This window comes from Pseudophryne corroboree (genome assembly GCF_028390025.1).
Source record: "Pseudophryne corroboree isolate aPseCor3 chromosome 7 unlocalized genomic scaffold, aPseCor3.hap2 SUPER_7_unloc_7, whole genome shotgun sequence".
NCBI lineage: Eukaryota > Metazoa > Chordata > Amphibia > Anura > Myobatrachidae > Pseudophryne > Pseudophryne corroboree.
Window position 1 is genome coordinate 207,371 of NW_026967616.1, and position 21,527 is coordinate 228,897.

Sequence of the window (21,527 nt, forward strand, 5' to 3'; positions counted from 1 at the left end):
AATTGAGTGATTAAACAGCTCTTCATTTTCTGGCTTTATTTTTATGCTAACAAATTTGTTCTCTGAAAAGTGTCCACAAAGCCAAGTCTCTGATTAACACCTTTGTAGGGATGGTTTTTCACCTATTACTAAATTAAACTTGCTTCATTGGAAAGGCAGCAAGATGCATCCTCATTTCAATGTCTACTGAAATAATACAGGTTGACACCAGGAAACATTAATGCCACTGTATCCTTGCTGCTTTCTCATGTGGAAGTCTGTTTAATGTGAAAACAAGGTGATATCTAATTAGCACACAGGTAAGGAATTAAGAAAATCTTTATTTAAGGGTGAAGATGTTTCTCACAAAATTGTTGCCCCAATGCATCATTGAAATTCAAGCTGGAAAGATGATTTTAATATATCACTTGTATATTTTGTATTGCTCTTCTGGTGACAATGTAGTTTGTTTTTGTCAATTACCATTTTAATAATAGGGTAAAGAAAATTAAGTGGATTTTTAAAAGAAAACAATACTGTCAATATACTATTAAAACAAATTAAAATGGTAAAAGTTATTGTACTTTAAGTAAAAATAAAAGAGCCAAAATATCAATCCCAGTTTTGGATTACTTTAATTAACAAAAAAAAAATGCATATAGCAGAGGATAGTTTCAATCTGCCTACCGCTGGGTTATGGGCCCAGCATGCTTCCATTGCTGTACTCTGCTGCACATGTAAGTGCAAGAGATCCTGAAGCACTCACTCATCATGGGAAAGTACCAATGTGTTTCTTCGTTGGTTGATGGAAGAAACATCTTACAAAAACTCTCCAGATTATTGACTTTTTAAAGTTTTTCTAGGAAACGTTTTAGATGAATGCTTATTAGCCTTTGTCAGTATGGACTTTTGCAAAGTGTCTCTGTGGCGCCATCAGTTAGTGTGCATGGCTATTAACCAAAAGGTTGGTGGTTCAATCCCACCCAGGGACGTAATTGACTTTGTTATCAGATTTTGGTGATCTTTAAGTAGACAAGTCAAAATTTCAAATCCCCCTGTTCTGGTGTAGGGTACCTGGCCTTCTCTGATGTAATCAGAGTTAGATTTGATTCAGTGATTTTATAAAATCAGTTAGGAAGCACAATTTAGCAGTGGGTTGCAGAGAAAAAGAAATATGCTGGCAAAAAAAATCCAATTGAGTGATTAAACAGCTCTTAATTTTCTGGCTTTATTTTTATGCTAACAAATTTGTTCTCTGAAAAGTGTCCACAAAGCCAAGTCTCTGATTAACACCTTTGTAAGGATGGTTTTTAACCTATTACTAAATTAAACTTGCTTCATTGGAAAGGCAGCAAGATGCATCCTCATTTCAATGTCTACTGAAATAATACAGGTTGACACCAGGAAACATTAACGCCACTGCATCCTTGCTGCTTTCTCATGTGGAAGTCTGTTTAATGTGAAAACAAGGTGATATCTAATTAGCACACAGGTAAGGAATTAAGAAAATCTTTATTTAAGGGTGAAAATGTTTCTCACAAAATCGTTGCCCCAATGCATCATTGAAATTCAAGCTGGAAATATGATTTTAATATATCACTTGTACATTTTGTATTGCTCTTCTGGTGACAATGTAGTTTGTTTTTGTCAATTACCATTTTAATAATAGGGTAAAGAAAATTAAGTGGATTTTTGAAAGAAAACAATACTGTCAATATACTATTAAAACAAATTAAAATGGTAAAAGTTATTGTACTGTAAGTAAAAATAAAAGAGCCAACATATCAATCCCAGTTTTGGAATACTTTAATTAACAAAAACAAATGCATATAGCAGAGGATAGTTTCAATCTGCCTACCTCTGGGTTATGTGCTCAGCATGCTTCCATTGCTGTACTCTGCTGCACATGTAAGTGCAATAGATCCTGAAGCACTCACTCATCATGGGAAAGTACCAATGTGTTTCTTCGTTGGTTGATGGAAGAAACATCTTACAAAAACTCTCCAGATTATTGACTTTTTAAAGTTTTTCTAGGAAACGTTTTAGATGAATGCTTATTAGCCTTTGTCAGTATGTACTTTTGCAAAGTGTCTCTGTGGCGCAATCAGTTAGTGTGTATGGCTATTAACCAAAAGGTTGGTGGTTCAATCCCACCCAGGGACGTAATTGACCTTGTTATCAGATTTTGGTGATCTTTAAGTAGACAAGTCAAAATTTCAAACCCCCTCTTATGGTGTAGGGTACCTGGCCTTCTCTGATGTAATCAGAGTTAGATTTGATTCAGTGATTTTATAAAAACAGCTAGGAAGCACAATTTAGCAGTGGGTTGCAGAGAAAAAGAAATATGCTGGCAAAAAAATCCAATTGAGCGATTAAACAGCTCTTCATTTTCTGGCTTTATTTTTATGCTAACAAATTTGTTCTCTGAAAAGTGTCCACAAAGCCAAGTCTCTGATTAACACCTTTGTAAGGATGGTTTTTCACCTATTACTAAATTAAACTTGCTTCATTGGAAAGGCAGCAAGATGCATCCTCATTTCAATGTCTACTGAAATAATACAGGTTGACACCAGGAAACATTAACGCCACTGCATCCTTGCTGCTTTCTCATGTAAAAGTCTGTTTAATGTGAAAACAAGGTGATATCTAATTAGCACACAGGTAAGGAATTAAGAAAATCTTTATTTAAGGGTGAAGATGTTTCTCACAAAATCGTTGCCCCAATGCATCATTGAAATTCAAGCTGGAAAGATGATTTTAATATATCACTTGTACATTTTGTATTGCTCTTCTGGTGACAATGTAGTTTGTTTTTGTCAATTACCATTTTAATAATAGGGTAAAGAAAATTAAGTGGATTTTTAAAAGAAAACAATACTGTCAATATACTATTAAAACAAATTAAAATGGTAAAAGTTATTGTACTTTAAGTAAAAATAAAAGAGCCAAAATATCAATCCCAGTTTTGGATTACTTTAATTAACAAAAAAAAATGCATATAGCAGAGGATAGTTTCAATCTGCCTACCGCTGGGTTATGGGCCCAGCATGCTTCCATTGCTGTACTCTGCTGCACATGTAAGTGCAAGAGATCCTGAAGCACTCACTCATCATGGGAAAGTACCAATGTGTTTCTTCGTTGGTTGATGGAAGAAACATCTTACAAAATCTCTCCAGATTATTGACTTTTTAAAGTTTTTCTAGGAAACGTTTTAGATGAATGCTTATTAGCCTTTGTCAGTATGGACTTTTGCAAAGTGTCTCTGTGGCGCAATCAGTTAGTGTGCACGGCTATTAACCAAAAGGTTGGTGGTTCAATCCCACCTAGGGACGTAATTGACCTTGTTATCAGATTTTGGTGATCTTTAAGTAGACAAGTCAAAATTTCAAATCCCCCTGTTCTGGTGTATAGTACCTGGCCTTCTCTGATGTAATCAGAGTTAGATTTGATTCAGTGATTTTATAAAAACAGCTAGGAAGCACAATTTAGCAGTGGGTTGCAGAGAAAAAGAAATATGCTGGCAAAAAAAATCCAATTGAGTGATTAAACAGCTCTTAATTTTCTGGCTTTATTTTTATGCTAACAAATTTGTTCTCTGAAAAGTGTCCACAAAGCCAAGTATCTGATTAACACCTTTGTAAGGATGGTTTTTAACCTATTACTAAATTAAACTTGCTTCATTGGAAAGGCAGCAAGATGCATCCTCATTTCAATGTCTACTGAAATAATACAGGTTGACACCAGGAAACATTAACGCCACTGCATCCTTGCTGCTTTCTCATGTGGAAGTCTGTTTAATGTGAAAACAAGGTGATATCTAATTAGCACACAGGTAAGGAATTAAGAAAATCTTTATTTAAGGGTGAAAATGTTTCTCACAAAATCGTTGCCCCAATGCATCATTGAAATTCAAGCTGGAAATATGATTTTAATATATCACTTGTACATTTTGTATTGCTCTTCTGGTGACAATGTAGTTTGTTTTTGTCAATTACCATTTTAATAATAGGGTAAAGAAAATTAAGTGGATTTTTGAAAGAAAACAATACTGTCAATATACTATTAAAACAAATTAAAATGGTAAAAGTTATTGTACTGTAAGTAAAAATAAAAGAGCCAACATATCAATCCCAGTTTTGGAATACTTTAATTAACAAAAACAAATGCATATAGCAGAGGATAGTTTCAATCTGCCTACCTCTGGGTTATGTGCTCAGCATGCTTCCATTGCTGTACTCTGCTGCACATGTAAGTGCAGTAGATCCTGAAGCACTCACTCATCATGGGAAAGTACCAATGTGTTTCTTCGTTGGTTGATGGAAGAAACATCTTACAAAAACTCTCCAGATTATTGACTTTTTAAAGTTTTTCTAGGAAACGTTTTAGATGAATGCTTATTAGCCTTTGTCAGTATGCACTTTTGCAAAGTGTCTCTGTGGCGCAATCAGTTAGTGTGTATGGCTATTAACCAAAAGGTTGGTGGTTCAATCCCACCTAGGGACGTAATTGACCTTGTTATCAGATTTTGGTGATCTTTAAGTAGACAAGTCAAAATTTCAAACCCCCTCTTATGGTGTAGGGTACCTGGCCTTCTCTGATGTAATCAGAGTTAGATTTGATTCAGTGATTTTATAAAAACAGCTAGGAAGCACAATTTAGCAGTGGGTTGCAGAGAAAAAGAAGTATGCTGGCAAAAAAATCCAATTGAGTGATTAAACAGCTCTTCATTTTCTGGCTTTATTTTTATGCTAACAAATTTGTTCTCTGAAAAGTGTCCACAAAGCCAAGTCTCTGATTAACACCTTTGTAAGGATGGTTTTTCACCTATTACTAAATTAAACTTGCTTCATTGGAAAGGCAGCAAGATGCATCCTCATTTCAATGTCTACTGAAATAATACAGGTTGACACCAGGAAACATTAACGCCACTGCATCCTTGCTGCTTTCTCATGTAAAAGTCTGTTTAATGTGAAAACAAGGTGATATCTAATTAGCACACAGGTAAGGAATTAAGAAAATCTTTATTTAAGGGTGAAAATGTTTCTCACAAAATCGTTGCCCCAATGCATCATTGAAATTCAAGCTGGAAAGATGATTTTAATATATCACTTGTACATTTTGTATTGCTCTTCTGCTGACAATGTAGTTTGTTTTTGTCAATTACCATTTTAATAATAGGGTAAAGAAAATTAAGTGGATTTTTAAAAGAAAACAATACTTTCAATATACTATTAAAACAAATTAAAATGGTAAAAGTTATTGTACTTTAATGAAAAATAAAAGAGCAAAAATATCAATCCCAGTTTTGGATTACTTTAATTAACAAAAAAAATGCATATAGCAGAGGATAGTTTTAATCTGCCTACCTCTGGGTTATGGGCCCAGCATGCTTCCATTGCAGTACTCTGCTGCACAAGTAAGTGCAAGAGATCCTGAAGCACTCACTCATCATGGGAAAGTACCAATGTGTTTCTTCGTTGGTGGATGGAAGAAACATCTTACAAAAACTCTCCAGATTATTGACTTTTTAAAGTTTTTCTAGGAAACATTTTAGATGAATGCTTATTAGTCTTTGTCAGTATGTACTTTTTGTAAAGTGTCTCTGTGGCACAATCGGTTAGTGTGTCCGGCTACTAACCAAAAGGTTGGTGGTTCAATCCCACCCAGGGACGTAATTGACCTTGTTATCAGATTTTGGTGATCTTTAAGTAGACAAGTCAAAATTTCAAATCCCCTCTTATGGTGTAGGGTACCTTGCCTTCTCTGATGTAATCAGAGTTAGATTTGATAAAGTGATTTTATAAAAACAGCTAGGAAGCACAATTTAGCAGTGGGTTGCAGAGAAAAAGAAATATGCTGGCAAAAAAATCCAATTGAGTGATTAAACAGCTCTTCATTTTCTGGCTTTATTTTTATGCTAACAAATTTGTTCTCTGAAAAGTGTCCACAAAGCCAAGTCTCTGATGAACACCTTTGTAAGGATGGTTTTTCACCTATTACTAAATTAAACTTGCTTCATTGGAAAGGCAGCAAGATGCATCCTCATTTCAATGTCTACTGAAATAATACAGGTTGACACCAGGAAACATTAACGCCAATGCATCCTTGCTGCTTTCTCATGTGGAAGTCTGTTTAATGTGAAAACAAGGTGATATCTAATTAGCACACAGGTAAGGAATTAAGAAAATCTTTATTTAAGGGTGAAGATGTTTCTCACAAAATCGTTGCCCCAATGCATCATTGAAATTCCAGCTGGAAAGATGATTTTAATATATCACTTGTACATTTTGTATTGCTCTTCTGGTGACAATGTAGTTTGTTTTTGTCAATTACCATTTTAATAATAGGGTAAAGAAAATTAAGTGGATTTTTGAAAGAAAACAATACTGTCAATATACTATTAAAAAAAATTAAAATGGTAAAAGTTATTGTACTTTAAGTAAAACATAAAATAGCTAACATATCAATCCCAGTTTTGGATTACTTTAATTAACAAAAAAAATGCATATAGCAGAGGATAGTTTCAATCTGCCTACCTCTGGGTAATGGGCCCAGCATGCTTCCATTGCAGTACTCTGCTGCACATGTAAGTGCAAGAGATCCTGAAGCACTCACTCATCATGGGAAAGTACCAATGTGTTTCTTCGTTGGTTGATTTAAGAAAATTCTTACAAAAACTCTCCAGATTATTGACTTTTTAAAGTTTTTCTATGAAACGTTCTAGATGAATGCTTATTAGCCTTTGTCAGTATGTACTTTTTGCAAATTGTCTCTGTGGCGCAATCGGTTAGTGTGTCTGGCTACTAACCAAAAGGTTGGTGGTTTAATCCCACCCAGGGACATAATTGACCTTGTGATCAGGTTTTGGTGATATTTAAGTAGACAAGTCAAAATTTCAAACCCCCTCTTATGGTGTAGGGTACCTGGCCTTTTCTGATGTAATCAGAGTTAGATTTGATTCAGTGATTTTATAAAAAACAGCGAGGAAGCACAATTTAGCAATGGGTTGCAGAGAAAAAAAATATGATGGCAGAAAAATCCAATTGAGTGATTAAACAGCTCTTCATTTTCTGCCTTTATTTTTATGCTAACAAATTTGTTCTCTAAAAAGTGTCCACAAAGCCAAGTCTCTGATTAACACCTTTGTAGGGATGGTTTTTCACCTATAACTAAATTAAACTTGCTTCATTGGAAAGGCAGCAAGATGCATCCTCATTTCAATGTCTACTGAAATAATACAGGTTGACACCAGGAAACATTAACGCCACTGCATCCTTGCTGCTTTCTCATGTAGAAGTCTGTTTAATGTGAAAACAAGGTGATATCTAATTAGCACACAGGTAAGGAATTAAGAAAATCTTTATTTAAGGGTGAAGATGTTTCTCACAAAATCGTTGCCCCAATGCATCATTGAAATTCAAGCTGGAAAGATGATTTTAATATATCACTTGTACATTTTGTATTGCTCTTCTGGTGACAATGTAGTTTGTTTTTGTCAATTACCCTTTTATTAATAGGGTAAAGAAAATTAAGTGGATTTTTTAAAGAAAACTATACTGTCAATATACTATTAAAACAAATTAAAATGGTAAAAGTTATTGTACTTTAAGTAAAAATAAAAGAGCAAAAATATCAATCCCAGTTTTGATTACTTAAATTAACAAAAAAAATGCATATAGCAAAGGATAGTTTCAATCTGCCTACCTCTGGGTTATGGGCCCAGCATGCTTCAATTGCAGTACTCTGCTGCACATGTAAGTGCAAGAGATCCTGAAGCACTCACTCATCATGGGAAAGTACCAATGTGTTTCTTCGTTGGTTGATGGAAGAAACATCTTACAAAAACTCTCCAGATTATTGACTTTTTAAAGTTTTTCTAGGAAACGTTCTAGATGTATGCTTATTAGCCTTTGTCAGTATGTACTTTTTTGCAAAGTGTCTCTGTGGCGCAATCGGTTAGTGTGTCCGGCTACTAACCAAAAGGTTGGTGGTTCAATCCCACCCAGGGACGTAATTGACCTTGTGATCAGATTTTGGTGATCTTTAAGTAGACAAGTCAAAATTTCAAATCCCCTCTTATGGTGTAGGGTACCTGGCCTTCTCTGATGTAATCAGAGTTAGATTTGATTCATTGATTTTATAAAAACAGCTAGGAAGCACAATTTAGCAGTGGGTTGCAGAGAAAAAGAAATATGCTGGCAAAAAAAATCCAATTGAGTGATTAAACAGCTCTTCATTTTCTGGCTTTATTTTTATGCTAACAAATTTGTTCTCTGAAAAGTGTCCACAAAGCCAAGTCTCTGATTAACACCTTTGTAGGGATGGTTTTTCACCTATTACTAAATTAAACTTGCTTCATTGGAAAGGCAGCAAGATGCATCCTCATTTCAATGTCTTCTGAAATAATACAGGTTGACACCAGGAAACATTAACGCCACTGCATCCTTGCTGCTTTCTCATGTAGAAGTCTGTTTAATGTGAAAACAAGGTGATATCTAATTAGCACACAGGTAAGGAATTAAGAAAATCTTTATTTAAGGGTGAAAATGTTTCTCACAAAATCGTTGCCCCCAATGCATCATTGAAATTCAAGCTGGAAAGATGATTTTAATATATCACTTGTACATTTTGTATTGCTCTTCTGGTGACAATGTAGTTTGTTTTTGTCAATTACCATTTTAATGATAGGGTAAAGAAAATTAAGTGGATTTTTAAAAGAAAACAATACTTTCAATATACTATTAAAACAAATTAAAATGGTAAAAGTTATTGTACTTTAATGAAAAATAAAGAGCAAAAATATCAATCCCAGTTTTGGATTACTTTAATTAACAAAAAAAATGCATATAGCAGAGGATAGTTTTAATCTGCCTACCTCTGGGTTATGGGCCCAGCATGCTTCCATTGCAGTACTCTGCTGCACATGTAAGTGCAAGAGATCCTGAAGCACTCACTCATCATGGGAAAGTACCAATGTGTTTCTTCGTTGGTGGACGGAAGAAACATCTTACAAAAACTCTCCAGATTATTGACTTTTTAAAGTTTTTCTAGGAAACGTTTTAGATGAATGCTTATTAGCCTTTGTCAGTATGGACTTTCGCAAAGTGTCTCTGTGGCGCAATCAGTTAGTGTGTACTGCTATAAACCAAAAGGTTGGTGGTTCAATCCCACCCATTGACGTAATTGACCTTGTTATCAGATTTTGGTGATCTTTAAGTAGACAAGTCAAAATTTCAAATCCCCTCTTATGGTGTAGGGTACCTGGCCTTCTCTGATGTAATCAGAGTTAGATTTGATTCAGTGATTTTATAAAAACAGCTAGGAAGCACAATTTAGCAGTGGGTTGCAGAGAAAAAGAAATATGCTGGCAAAAAAATCCAATTGAGTGATTAAACAGCTCTTCATTTTCTGGCTTTATTTTTATGCTAACAAACTTGTTCTCTGAAAAGTGTCCACAAAGCCAAGTCTCTGATGAACACCTTTGTAAGGATGGTTTTTCACCTATTACTAAATTAAACTTGCTTCATTGGAAAGGCAGCAAGATGCATCCTCATTTCAATGTCTACTGAAATAAAACAGGTTGACACCAGGAAACATTAACGCCAATGCATCCTTGCTGCTTTCTCATGTGGAAGTCTGTTTAATGTGAAAACATGGTGATATCTAATTAGCACACAGGTAAGGAATTAAGAAAATCTTTATTTAAGGGTGAAGATGTTTCTCACAAAATCGTTGCCCCAATGCATCATTGAAATTCAAGCTGGAAAGATGATTTTAATATATCACTTGTACATTTTGTATTGCTCTTCTGGTGACAATGTAGTTTGTTTTTGTCAATTACCATTTTAATAATAGGGTAAAGAAAATTAAGTGGATTTTTGAAAGAAAACAATACTGTCAATAAACTATTAAAACAAATTAAAATGGTAAAAGTTATTGTACTTTAAGTAAACATAAAATAGCTAACATATCAATCCCAGTTTTGGATTACTTTAATTAACAAAAAAAATGCATATAGCAAAGGATAGTTTCAATCTGCCTACCTCTGGGTTATGGGCCCAGCATGCTTCAATTGCAGTACTCTGCTGCACATGTAAGTGCAAGAGATCCTGAAGCACTCACTCATCATGGGAAAGTACCAATGTGTTTCTTCGTTGGTTGATTTAAGAAAATTCTTACAAAAACTCTCAAGATTATTGACTTTTTAAAGTTTTTCTAGGAAACGTTCTAGATGAATGCTTATTAGCCTTTGTCAGTATGTACTTTTTGCAAATTGTCTCTGTGGCGCAATCGGTTAGTGTGTCTGGCTACTAACCAAAATGTTGGTGGTTCAATCCCACCCAGGGACATAATTGACCTTGTGATCAGGTTTTGGTGATATTTAAGTAGACAAGTCAAAATTTCAAACCCCCTCTTATGGTGTAGGGTACCTGGCCTTCTCTGATGTAATCAGAGTTAGATTTGATTCCGTGATTTTATAAAAAACAGCTAGGAAGCACAATTTAGCAATGGGTTGCAGAGAAAAAAAATATGCTGGCAGAAAAATCCAATTGAGTGATTAAACAGCTCTTCATTTTCTGCCTTTATGTTTATGCTAACAAATTTGTTCTCTAAAAAGTGTCCACAAAGCCAAGTCTCTGATTAACACCTTTGTAGGGATGGTTTTTCACCTATAACTAAATTAAACTTGCTTCATTGGAAAGGCAGCAAGATGCATCCTCATTTCAATGTCTACTGAAATAATACAGGTTGACACCAGGAAACATTAACGCCACTGCATCCTTGCTGCTTTCTCATGTAGAAGTCTGTTTAATGTGAAAACAAGGTGATATCTAATTAGCACACAGGTAAGGAATTAAGAAAATCTTTATTTAAGGGTGAAGATGTTTCTCTCAAAATCGTTGCCCCAATGCCTCATTGAAATTCAAGCTGGAAAGATCACTTGTACATTTTGTATTGCTCTTCTGGTGACAATGTAGTTTGTTTTTGTCAATTACCCTTTTAATAATAGGGTAAAGAAAATTAAGTGGATTTTTTAAAGAAAACTATATTGTCAATATACTATTAAAACAAATTAAAATGGTAAAAGTTATTGTACTTTAAGTAAAAATAAAAGAGCAAAAATATCAATCCCAGTTTTGATTACTTAAATTAACAAAAAAAAAAATGCATATAGCAAAGGATAGTTTCAATCTGCCTACCTCTGGGTTATGGGCCCAGCATGCTTCCATTGCAGTACTCTGCTGCACATGTAAGTGCAAGAGATCCTGAAGCACTCACTCATCATGGGAAAGTACCAATGTGTTTCTTCGTTGGTTGATGGAAGAAACATTTTACAAAAACTCTCCAGATTATTGACTTTCTAAAGTTTTTCTAGGAAACGTTCTAGATGTATGCTTATTAGCCTTTGTCAGTATGTACTTTTTTGCAAAGTGTCTCTGTGGCGCAATCGGTTAGTGTGTCCGGTTACTAACCAAAAGGTTGGTGGTTCAATCCCACCCAGGGACGTAATTGACCTTGTTATCAGATTTTGGTGATCTTTAAGTAGACAAGTCAAAATTTCAAACCCCCTGTTATAGTGTAGGGTACCTGGCCTTCTCTGATGTAATCAGAGTTAGATTTGATTCATTGATTTTATAAAAACAGCTAGGAAGCACAATTTAGCAGTGGGTTGCAGAGAAAAAGAAATATGCTGGCAAAAAAAATCCAATTGAGTGATTAAACAGCTCTTCATTTTCTGGCTTTATTTTTATGCTAACAAATTTGTTCTCTGAAAAGTGTCCACAAAGCCAAGTCTCTGATTAACACCTTTGTAGGGATGGTTTTTCACCTATTACTAAATTAAACTTGCTTCATTGGAAAGGCAGCAAGATGCATCCTCATTTCAATGTCTACTGAAATAATACAGGTTGACACCAGGAAACATTAACGCCACTGCATCCTTGCTGCTTTCTCATGTAGAAGTCTGTTTAATGTGAAAACAAGGTGATATCTAATTAGCACACAGGTAAGGAATTAAGAAAATCTTTATTTAAGGGTGAAGATGTTTCTCACAAAATCGTTGCCCCAATGCATCATTGAAATTCAAGCTGGAAAGATGATTTTAATATATCACTTGTACATTTTGTATTGCTCTTCTGGTGACAATGTAGTTTGTTTTTGTCAATTACCCTTTTAATAATAGGGTAAAGAAAATTAAGTGGATTTTTTAAAGAAAACTATACTGTCAATATACTATTAAAACAATTTAAAATGGTAAAAGTTATTGTACTTTAAGTAAAAATAAAAGAGCAAAAATATCAATCCCAGTTTTGATTACTTAAATTAACAAAAAAAATGCATATAGCAAAGGATAGTTTCAATCTGCCTACCTCTGGGTTATGGGCCCAGCATGCTTCCATTGCAGTACTCTGCTGCACATGTAAGTGCAAGAGATCCTGAAGCACTCACTCATCATGGGAAAGTACCAATGTGTTTCTTCGTTGGTGGACGGAAGAAACATCTTACAAAAACTCTCCAGATTATTGACTTTTTAAAGTTTTTCTAGGAAACGTTTTAGATGAATGCTTATTAGCCTTTGTCAGTATGGACTTTTGCAAAGTGTCTCTGTGGCGCAATCAGTTAGTGTGTACTGCTATAAACCAAAAGGTTGGTGGTTCAATCCCACCCATTGACGTAATTGACCTTGTTATCAGATTTTGGTGATCTTTAAGTAGACAAGTCAAAATTTCAAATCCCCTCTTATGGTGTAGGGTACCTGGCCTTCTCTGATGTAATCAGAGTTAGATTTGATTCAGTGATTTTATAAAAACAGCTAGGAAGCACAATTTAGCAGTGGGTTGCAGAGAAAAAGAAATATGCTGGCAAAAAAATCCAATTGAGTGATTAAACAGCTCTTCATTTTCTGGCTTTATTTTTATGCTAACAAATTTGTTCTCTGAAAAGTGTCCACAAAGCCAAGTCTCTGATGAACACCTTTGTAAGGATGGTTTTTCACCTATTACTAAATTAAACTTGCTTCATTGGAAAGGCAGCAAGATGCATCCTCATTTCAATGTCTACTGAAATAAAACAGGTTGACACCAGGAAACATTAACGCCAATGCATCCTTGCTGCTTTCTCATGTGGAAGTCTGTTTAATGTGAAAACATGGTGATATCTAATTAGCACACAGGTAAGGAATTAAGAAAATCTTTATTTAAGGGTGAAGATGTTTCTCACAAAATCGTTGCCCCAATGCATCATTGAAATTCAAGCTGGAAAGATGATTTTAATATATCACTTGTACATTTTGTATTGCTCATCTGGTGACAATGTAGTTTGTTTTTGTCAATTACCATTTTAATAATAGGGTAAAGAAAATTAAGTGGATTTTTGAAAGAAAACAATACTGTCAATAAACTATTAAAACAAATTAAAATGGTAAAAGTTATTGTACTTTAAGTAAACATAAAATAGCTAACATATCAATCCCAGTTTTGGATTACTTTAATTAACAAAAAAAATGCATATAGCAAAGGATAGTTTCAATCTGCCTACCTCTGGGTTATGGGCCCAGCATGCTTCAATTGCAGTACTCTGCTGCACATGTAAGTGCAAGAGATCCTGAAGCACTCACTCATCATGGGAAAGTACCAATGTGTTTCTTCGCTGGTTGATTTAAGAAAATTCTTACAAAAACTCTCCAGATTATTGACTTTTTAAAGTTTTTCTAGGAAACGTTCTAGATGAATGCTTATTAGCCTTTGTCAGTATGTACTTTTTGCAAATTGTCTCTGTGGCGCAATCGGTTAGTGTGTCTGGCTACTAACCAAAATGTTGGTGGTTCAATCCCACCCAGGGACATAATTGACCTTGTGATCAGGTTTTGGTGATATTTAAGTAGACAAGTCAAAATTTCAAACCCCCTCTTATGGTGGAGGGTACCTGGCCTTCTCTGATGTAATCAGAGTTAGATTTGATTCAGTGATTTTATAAAAAACAGCTAGGAAGCACAATTTAGCAATGGGTTGCAGAGAAAAAAAATATGCTGGCAGAAAAATCCAATTGAGTGATTAAACAGCTCTTCATTTTCTGCCTTTATTTTTATGCTAACAAATTTGTTCTCTAAAAAGTGTCCACAAAGCCAAGTCTCTGATTAACACCTTTGTAGGGATGGTTTTTCACCTATAACTAAATTAAACTTGCTTCATTGGAAAGGCAGCAAGATGCATCCTCATTTCAATGTCTACTGAAATAATACAGGTTGACACCAGGAAACATTAACGCCACTGCATCCTTGCTGCTTTCTCATGTAGAAGTCTGTTTAATGTGAAAACAAGGTGATATCTAATTAGCACACAGGTAAGGAATTAAGAAAATCTTTATTTAAGGGTGAAGATGTTTCTCTCAAAATCGTTGCCCCAATGCCTCATTGAAATTCAAGCTGGAAAGATCACTTGTACATTTTGTATTGCTCTTCTGGTGACAATGTAGTTTGTTTTTGTCAATTACCCTTTTAATAATAGGGTAAAGAAAATTAAGTGGATTTTTTAAAGAAAACTATACTGTCAATATACTATTAAAACAAATTAAAATGGTAAAAGTTATTGTACTTTAAGTAAAAATAAAAGAGCAAAAATATCAATCCCAGTTTTGATTACTTAAATTAACAAAAAAAATGCATATAGCAAAGGATAGTTTCAATCTGCCTACCTCTGGGTTATGGGCCCAGCATGCTTCAATTGCAGTACTCTGCTGCACATGTAAGTGCAAGAGATCCTGAAGCACTCACTCATCATGGGAAAGTACCAATGTGTTTCTTCGTTGGTTGATGGAAGAAACATCTTACAAAAACTCTCCAGATTATTGACTTTTTAAAGTTTTTCTAGGAAACGTTCTAGATGTATGCTTATTAGCCTTTGTCAGTATGTACTTTTTTGCAAAGTGTCTCTGTGGCGCAATCGGTTAGTGTGTCCGGCTACTAACCAAAAGGTTGGTGGTTCAATCCCACCCAGGGACGTAATTGACCTTGTGATCAGATTTTGGTGATCTTTAAGTAGACAAGTCAAAATTTCAAATCCCCTCTTATGGTGTAGGGTACCTGGCCTTCTCTGATGTAATCAGAGTTAGATTTGATTCATTGATTTTATAAAAACAGCTAGGAAGCACAATTTAGCAGTGGGTTGCAGAGAAAAAGAAATATGCTGGCAAAAAAAATCCAATTGAGTGATTAAACAGCTCTTCATTTTCTGGCTTTATTTTTATGCTAACAAATTTGTTCTCTGAAAAGTGTCCACAAAGCCAAGTCTCTGATTAACACCTTTGTAGGGATGGTTTTTCACCTATTACTAAATTAAACTTGCTTCATTGGAAAGGCAGCAAGATGCATCCTCATTTCAATGTCTTCTGAAATAATACAGGTTGACACCAGGAAACATTAACGCCACTGCATCCTTGCTGCTTTCTCATGTAGAAGTCTGTTTAATGTGAAAACAAGGTGATATCTAATTAGCACACAGGTAAGGAATTAAGAAAATCTTTATTTAAGGGTGAAAATGTTTCTCACAAAATCGTTGCCCCCAATGCATCATTGAAATTCAAGCTGGAAAGATGATTTTAATATATCACTTGTACATTTTGTATTGCTCTTCTGGTGACAATGTAGTTTGTTTTTGTCAATTACCATTTTAATGATAGGGTAAAGAAAATTAAGTGGATTTTTAAAAGAAAACAATACTTTCAATATACTATTAAAACAAATTAAAATGGTAAAAGTTATTGTACTTTAATGAAAAATAAAGAGCAAAAATATCAATCCCAGTTTTGGATTACTTTAATTAACAAAAAAAATGCATATAGCAGAGGATAGTTTTAATCTGCCTACCTCTGGGTTATGGGCCCAGCATGCTTCCATTGCAGTACTCTGCTGCACATGTAAGTGCAAGAGATCCTGAAGCACTCACTCATCATGGGAAAGTACCAATGTGTTTCTTCGTTGGTGGACGGAAGAAACATCTTACAAAAACTCTCCAGATTATTGACTTTTTAAAGTTTTTCTAGGAAACGTTTTAGATGAATGCTTATTAGCCTTTGTCAGTATGAACTTTCGCAAAGTGTCTCTGTGGCGCAATCAGTTAGTGTGTACTGCTATAAACCAGAAGGTTGGTGGTTCAATCCCACCCATTGACGTAATTGACCTTGTTATCAGATTTTGGTGATCTTTAAGTAGACAAGTCAAAATTTCAAATCCCCTCTTATGGTGTAGGGTACCTGGCCTTCTCTGATGTAATCAGAGTTAGATTTGATTCAGTGATTTTATAAAAACAGCTAGGAAGCACAATTTAGCAGTGGGTTGCAGAGAAAAAGAAATATGCTGGCAAAAAAATCCAATTGAGTGATTAAACAGCTCTTCATTTTCTGGCTTTATTTTTATGCTAACAAATTTGTTCTCTGAAAAGTGTCCACAAAGCCAAGTCTCTGATGAACACCTTTGTAAGGATGGTTTTTCACCTATTACTAAATTAAACTTGCTTCATTGGAAAGGCAGCAAGATGCATCCTCATTTCAATGTCTACTGAAATAAAACAGGTTGACACCAGGAAACATTAACGCCAATGCATCCTTGCTGCTTTCTCATGTGGAAGTCTGTTTAATGTGAAAACATGGTGATATCTAATTAGCACACAGGTAAGGAATTAAGAAAATCTTTACTTAAGGGTGAAGATGTTTCTCACAAAATCGTTGCCCCAATGCATCATTGAAATTCAAGCTGGAAAGATGATTTTAATATATCACTTGTACATTTTGTATTGCTCTTCTGGTGACAATGTAGTTTGTTTTTGTCAATTACCATTTTAATAATAGGGTAAAGAAAATTAAGTGGATTTTTGAAAGAAAACAATACTGTCAATAAACTATTAAAACAAATTAAAATGGTAAAAGTTATTGTACTTTAAGTAAACATAAAATAGCTAACATATCAATCCCAGTTTTGGATTACTTTAATTAACAAAAAAAATGCATATAGCAAAGGATAGTTTCAATCTGCCTACCTCTGGGTTATGGGCCCAGCATGCTTCAATTGCAGTACTCTGCTGCACATGTAAGTGCAAGAGATCCTGAAGCACTCACTCATCATGGGAAAGTACCAATGTGTTTCTTCGTTGGTTGATTTAAGAAAATTCTTACAAAAACTCTCCAGATTATTGACTTTTTAAAGTTTTTCTAGGAAACGTTCTAGATGAATGCTTATTAGCCTTTGTCAGTATGTACTTTTTGCAAATTGTCTCTGTGGCGCAATCGGTTAGTGTGTCTGGCTACTAACCAAAATGTTGGTGGTTCAATCCCACCCAGGGACATAATTGACCTTGTGATCAGGTTTTGGTGATATTTAAGTAGACAAGTCAAAATTTCAAACCCCCTCTTATGGTGTAGGGTACCTGGCCTTCTCTGATGTAATCAGAGTTAGATTTGATTCAGTGATTTTATAAAAAACAGCTAGGAAGCACAATTTAGCAATGGGTTGCAGAGAAAAAAAATATGCTGGCAGAAAAATCCAATTGAGTGATTAAACAGCTCTTCATTTTCTGCCTTTATTTTTATGCTAACAAATTTGTTCTCTAAAAAGTGTCCACAAAGCCAAGTCTCTGATTAACACCTTTGTAGGGATGGTTTTTCACCTATAACTAAATTAAACTTGCTTCATTGGAAAGGCAGCAAGATGCATCCTCATTTCAATGTCTACTGAAATAATACAGGTTGACACCAGGAAACATTAACGCCACTGCATCCTTGCTGCTTTCTCATGTAGAAGTCTGTTTAATGTGAAAACAAGGTGATATCTAATTAGCACACAGGTAAGGAATTAAGAAAATCTTTATTTAAGGGTGAAGATGTTTCTCTCAAAATCGTTGCCCCAATGCCTCATTGAAATTCAAGCTGGAAAGATCACTTGTACATTTTGTATTGCTCTTCTGGTGACAATGTAGTTTGTTTTTGTCAATTACCCTTTTAATAATAGGGTAAAGAAAATTAAGTGGATTTTTTAAAGAAAACTATATTGTCAATATACTATTAAAACAAATTAAAATGGTAAAAGTTATTGTACTTTAAGTAAAAATAAAAGAGCAAAAATATCAATCCCAGTTTTGATTACTTAAATTAACAAAAAAAAATGCATATAGCAAAGGATAGTTTCAATCTGCCTACCTCTGGGTTATGGGCCCAGCATGCTTCCATTGCAGTACTCTGCTGCACATGTAAGTGCAAGAGATCCTGAAGCACTCACTCATCATGGGAAAGTACCAATGTGTTTCTTCGTTGGTTGATGGAAGAAACATTTTACAAAAACTCTCCAGATTATTGACTTTCTAAAGTTTTTCTAGGAAACGTTCTAGATGTATGCTTATTAGCCTTTGTCAGTATGTACTTTTTTGCAAAGTGTCTCTGTGGCGCAATCGGTTAGTGTGTCCGGTTACTAACCAAAAGGTTGGTGGTTCAATCCCACCCAGGGACGTAATTGACCTTGTTATCAGATTTTGGTGATCTTTAAGTAGACAAGTCAAAATTTCAAACCCCCTGTTATAGTGTATGGTACCTGGCCTTCTCTGATGTAATCAGAGTTAGATTTGATTCATTGATTTTATAAAAACAGCTAGGAAGCACAATTTAGCAGTGGGTTGCAGAGAAAAAGAAATATGCTGGCAAAAAAAATCCAATTGAGTGATTAAACAGCTCTTCATTTTCTGGCTTTATTTTTATGCTAACAAATTTGTTCTCTGAAAAGTGTCCACAAAGCCAAGTCTCTGATTAACACCTTTGTAGGGATGGTTTTTCACCTATTACTAAATTAAACTTGCTTCATTGGAAAGGCAGCAAGATGCATCCTCATTTCAATGTCTACTGAAATAATACAGGTTGACACCAGGAAACATTAACGCCACTGCATCCTTGCTGCTTTCTCATGTAGAAGTCTGTTTAATGTGAAAACAAGGTGATATCTAATTAGCACACAGGTAAGGAATTAAGAAAATCTTTATTTAAGGGTGAAAATGTTTCTCACAAAATCGTTGCCCCCAATGCATCATTGAAATTCAAGCTGGAAAGATGATTTTAATATATCACTTGTACATTTTGTATTGCTCTTCTGGTGACAATGTAGTTTGTTTTTGTCAATTACCATTTTAATAATAGGGTAAAGAAAATTAAGTGGATTTTTAAAAGAAAACAATACTTTCAATATACTATTAAAACAAATTAAAATGGTAAAAGTTATTGTACTTTAATGAAAAATAAAGAGCAAAAATATCAATCCCAGTTTTGGATTACTTTAATTAACAAAAAAAATGCATATAGCAGAGGAAAGTTTTAATCTGCCTACCTCTTGGTTATGGGCCCAGCATGCTTCCATTGCAGTACTCTGCTGCACATGTAAGTGCAAGAGATCCTGAAGCACTCACTCATCATGGGAAAGTACCAATGTGTTTCTTCGTTGGTGGATGGAAGAAACATCTTACAAAAACTCTCCAGATTATTGACTTTTTAAAGTTTTTCTAGGAAACGTTTTAGATGAATGCTTATTAGCCTTTGTCAGTATGGACTTTTGCAAAGTGTCTCTGTGGCGCAATCAGTTAGTGTGTACGGCTATAAACCAAAAGGTTGGTGGTTCAATCCCACCCATTGACGTAATTGACCTTGTTATCAGATTTTGGTGATCTTTAAGTAGACAAGTCAAAATTTCAAATCCCCTCTTATGGTGTAGGGTACCTTGCCTTCTCTGATGTAATCAGAGTTAGATTTGATTCAGTGATTTTATAAAAACAGCTAGGAAGCACAATTTAGCAGTGGGTTGCAGAGAAAAAGAAATATGCTGGCAAAAAAATCCAATTGAGTGATTAAACAGCTCTTCATTTTCTGGCTTTATTTTTATGCTAACAAATTTGTTCTCTGAAAAGTGTCCACAAAGCCAAGTCTCTGATGAACACCTTTGTAAGGATGGTTTTTCACCTATTACTAAATTAAACTTGCTTCATTGGAAAGGCAGCAAGATGCATCCTCATTTCAATGTCTACTGAAATAATACAGGTTGACACCAGGAAACATTAACGCCAATGCATCCTTGCTGCTTTCTCATGTGGAAGTCTGTTTAATGTGAAAACAAGGTGATATCTAATTAGCACACAGGTAAGGAATTAAGAAAATCTTTATTTAAGGGTGAAGATGTTTCTCACAAAATCGTTGCCCCAATGCATCATTGAAATTCAAGCTGGAAAGATGATTTTAATATATCACTTGTACATTTTGTATTGCTCTTCTGGTGACAATGTAGTTTGTTTTTGTCAATTACCATTTTAATAATAGGGTAAAGAAAATTAAGTGGATTTTTGAAAGAAAACAATACTGTCAATATACTATTAAAACAAATTAAAATGGTAAAAGTTATTGTACTTTAAGTAAACATAAAATAGCTAACATATCAATCCCAGTTTTGGATTACTTTAATTAACAAAAAAAAATGCATATAGCAGAGGATAGTTTCAATCTGCCTACCTCTGGTTAATGGGCCCAGCATGCTTCCATTGCAGTACTCTGCTGCACATGTAAGGGCAAGAGATCCTGAAGCACTCACTCATCATGGGAAAGTACCAATGTGTTTCTTCGTTGGTTGATTTAAGAAAATTCTTACAAAAACTCTCCAGATTATTGACTTTTTAAAGTTTTTCTAGGAAACGTTCTAGATGAATGCTTATTAGCCTTTGTCAGTATGTACTTTTTGCAAATTGTCTCTGTGGCGCAATCGGTTAGTGTGTCTGGCTACTAACCAAAAGGTTGGTGGTTCAATCCCACCCAGGGACATAATTGACCTTGTGATCAGGTTTTGGTGATATTTAAGTAGACAAGTCAAAATTTCAAACCCCCTCTTATGGTGTAGGGTACCTGGCCTTCTCTGATGTAATCAGAGTTAGATTTGATTCAGTGATTTTATAAAAAAACAGCTAGGAAGCACAATTTAGCAATGGGTTGCAGAGAAAAAAAATATGCTGGCAGAAAAATCCAATTGAGTGATTAAACAGCTCTTCATTTTCTGCCTTTATTTTTATGCTAACAAATTTGTTCTCTAAAAAGTGTCCACAAAGCCAAGTCTCTGATTAACACCTTTGTAGGGATGGTTTTTCACCTATAACTAAATTAAACTTGCTTCATTGGAAAGGCAGCAAGATGCATCCTCATTTCAATGTCTACTGAAATAATACAGGTTGACACCAGGAAACATTAACGCCACTGCATCCTTGCTGCTTTCTCATGTAGAAGTCTGTTTAATGTGAAAACAAGGTGATATCTAATTAGCACACAGGTAAGGAATTAAGAAAATCTTTATTTAAGGGTGAAGATGTTTCTCACAAAATCGTTGCCCCAATGCATCATTGAAATTCAAGCTGGAAAGATCACTTGTACATTTTGTATTGCTCTTCTGGTGACAATGTAGTTTGTTTTTGTCAATTACCCTTTTAATAATAGGGTAAAGAAAATTAAGTGGATTTTTTAAAGAAAACTATATTGTCAATATA

General features: G+C 34.7%; 6 non-coding genes across 6 annotated transcripts; all 6 read left to right on the forward strand.

Annotated features, from left to right (window-relative positions):
* Nucleotides 1–5,577: 5,577 nt before the first annotated feature.
* Nucleotides 5,578–5,651, forward strand: TRNAS-ACU (transfer RNA serine (anticodon ACU)). The gene has a single exon. It is a non-coding gene; the product is annotated as a tRNA-Ser (tRNA).
* Nucleotides 5,652–6,747: 1,096 nt separating this feature from the next.
* On the forward strand, nt 6,748–6,821 carry TRNAS-ACU (transfer RNA serine (anticodon ACU)). The gene has a single exon. It is a non-coding gene; the product is annotated as a tRNA-Ser (tRNA).
* A 3,433-nt stretch (nt 6,822–10,254) lies between these two features.
* On the forward strand, nt 10,255–10,328 carry TRNAS-ACU (transfer RNA serine (anticodon ACU)). The gene has a single exon. It is a non-coding gene; the product is annotated as a tRNA-Ser (tRNA).
* A 3,422-nt stretch (nt 10,329–13,750) lies between these two features.
* TRNAS-ACU (transfer RNA serine (anticodon ACU)) lies at nt 13,751–13,824 on the forward strand. The gene has a single exon. It is a non-coding gene; the product is annotated as a tRNA-Ser (tRNA).
* Nucleotides 13,825–17,244: 3,420 nt separating this feature from the next.
* Nucleotides 17,245–17,318, forward strand: TRNAS-ACU (transfer RNA serine (anticodon ACU)). The gene has a single exon. It is a non-coding gene; the product is annotated as a tRNA-Ser (tRNA).
* Nucleotides 17,319–20,740: 3,422 nt separating this feature from the next.
* TRNAS-ACU (transfer RNA serine (anticodon ACU)) lies at nt 20,741–20,814 on the forward strand. The gene has a single exon. It is a non-coding gene; the product is annotated as a tRNA-Ser (tRNA).
* Nucleotides 20,815–21,527: the final 713 nt, after the last annotated feature.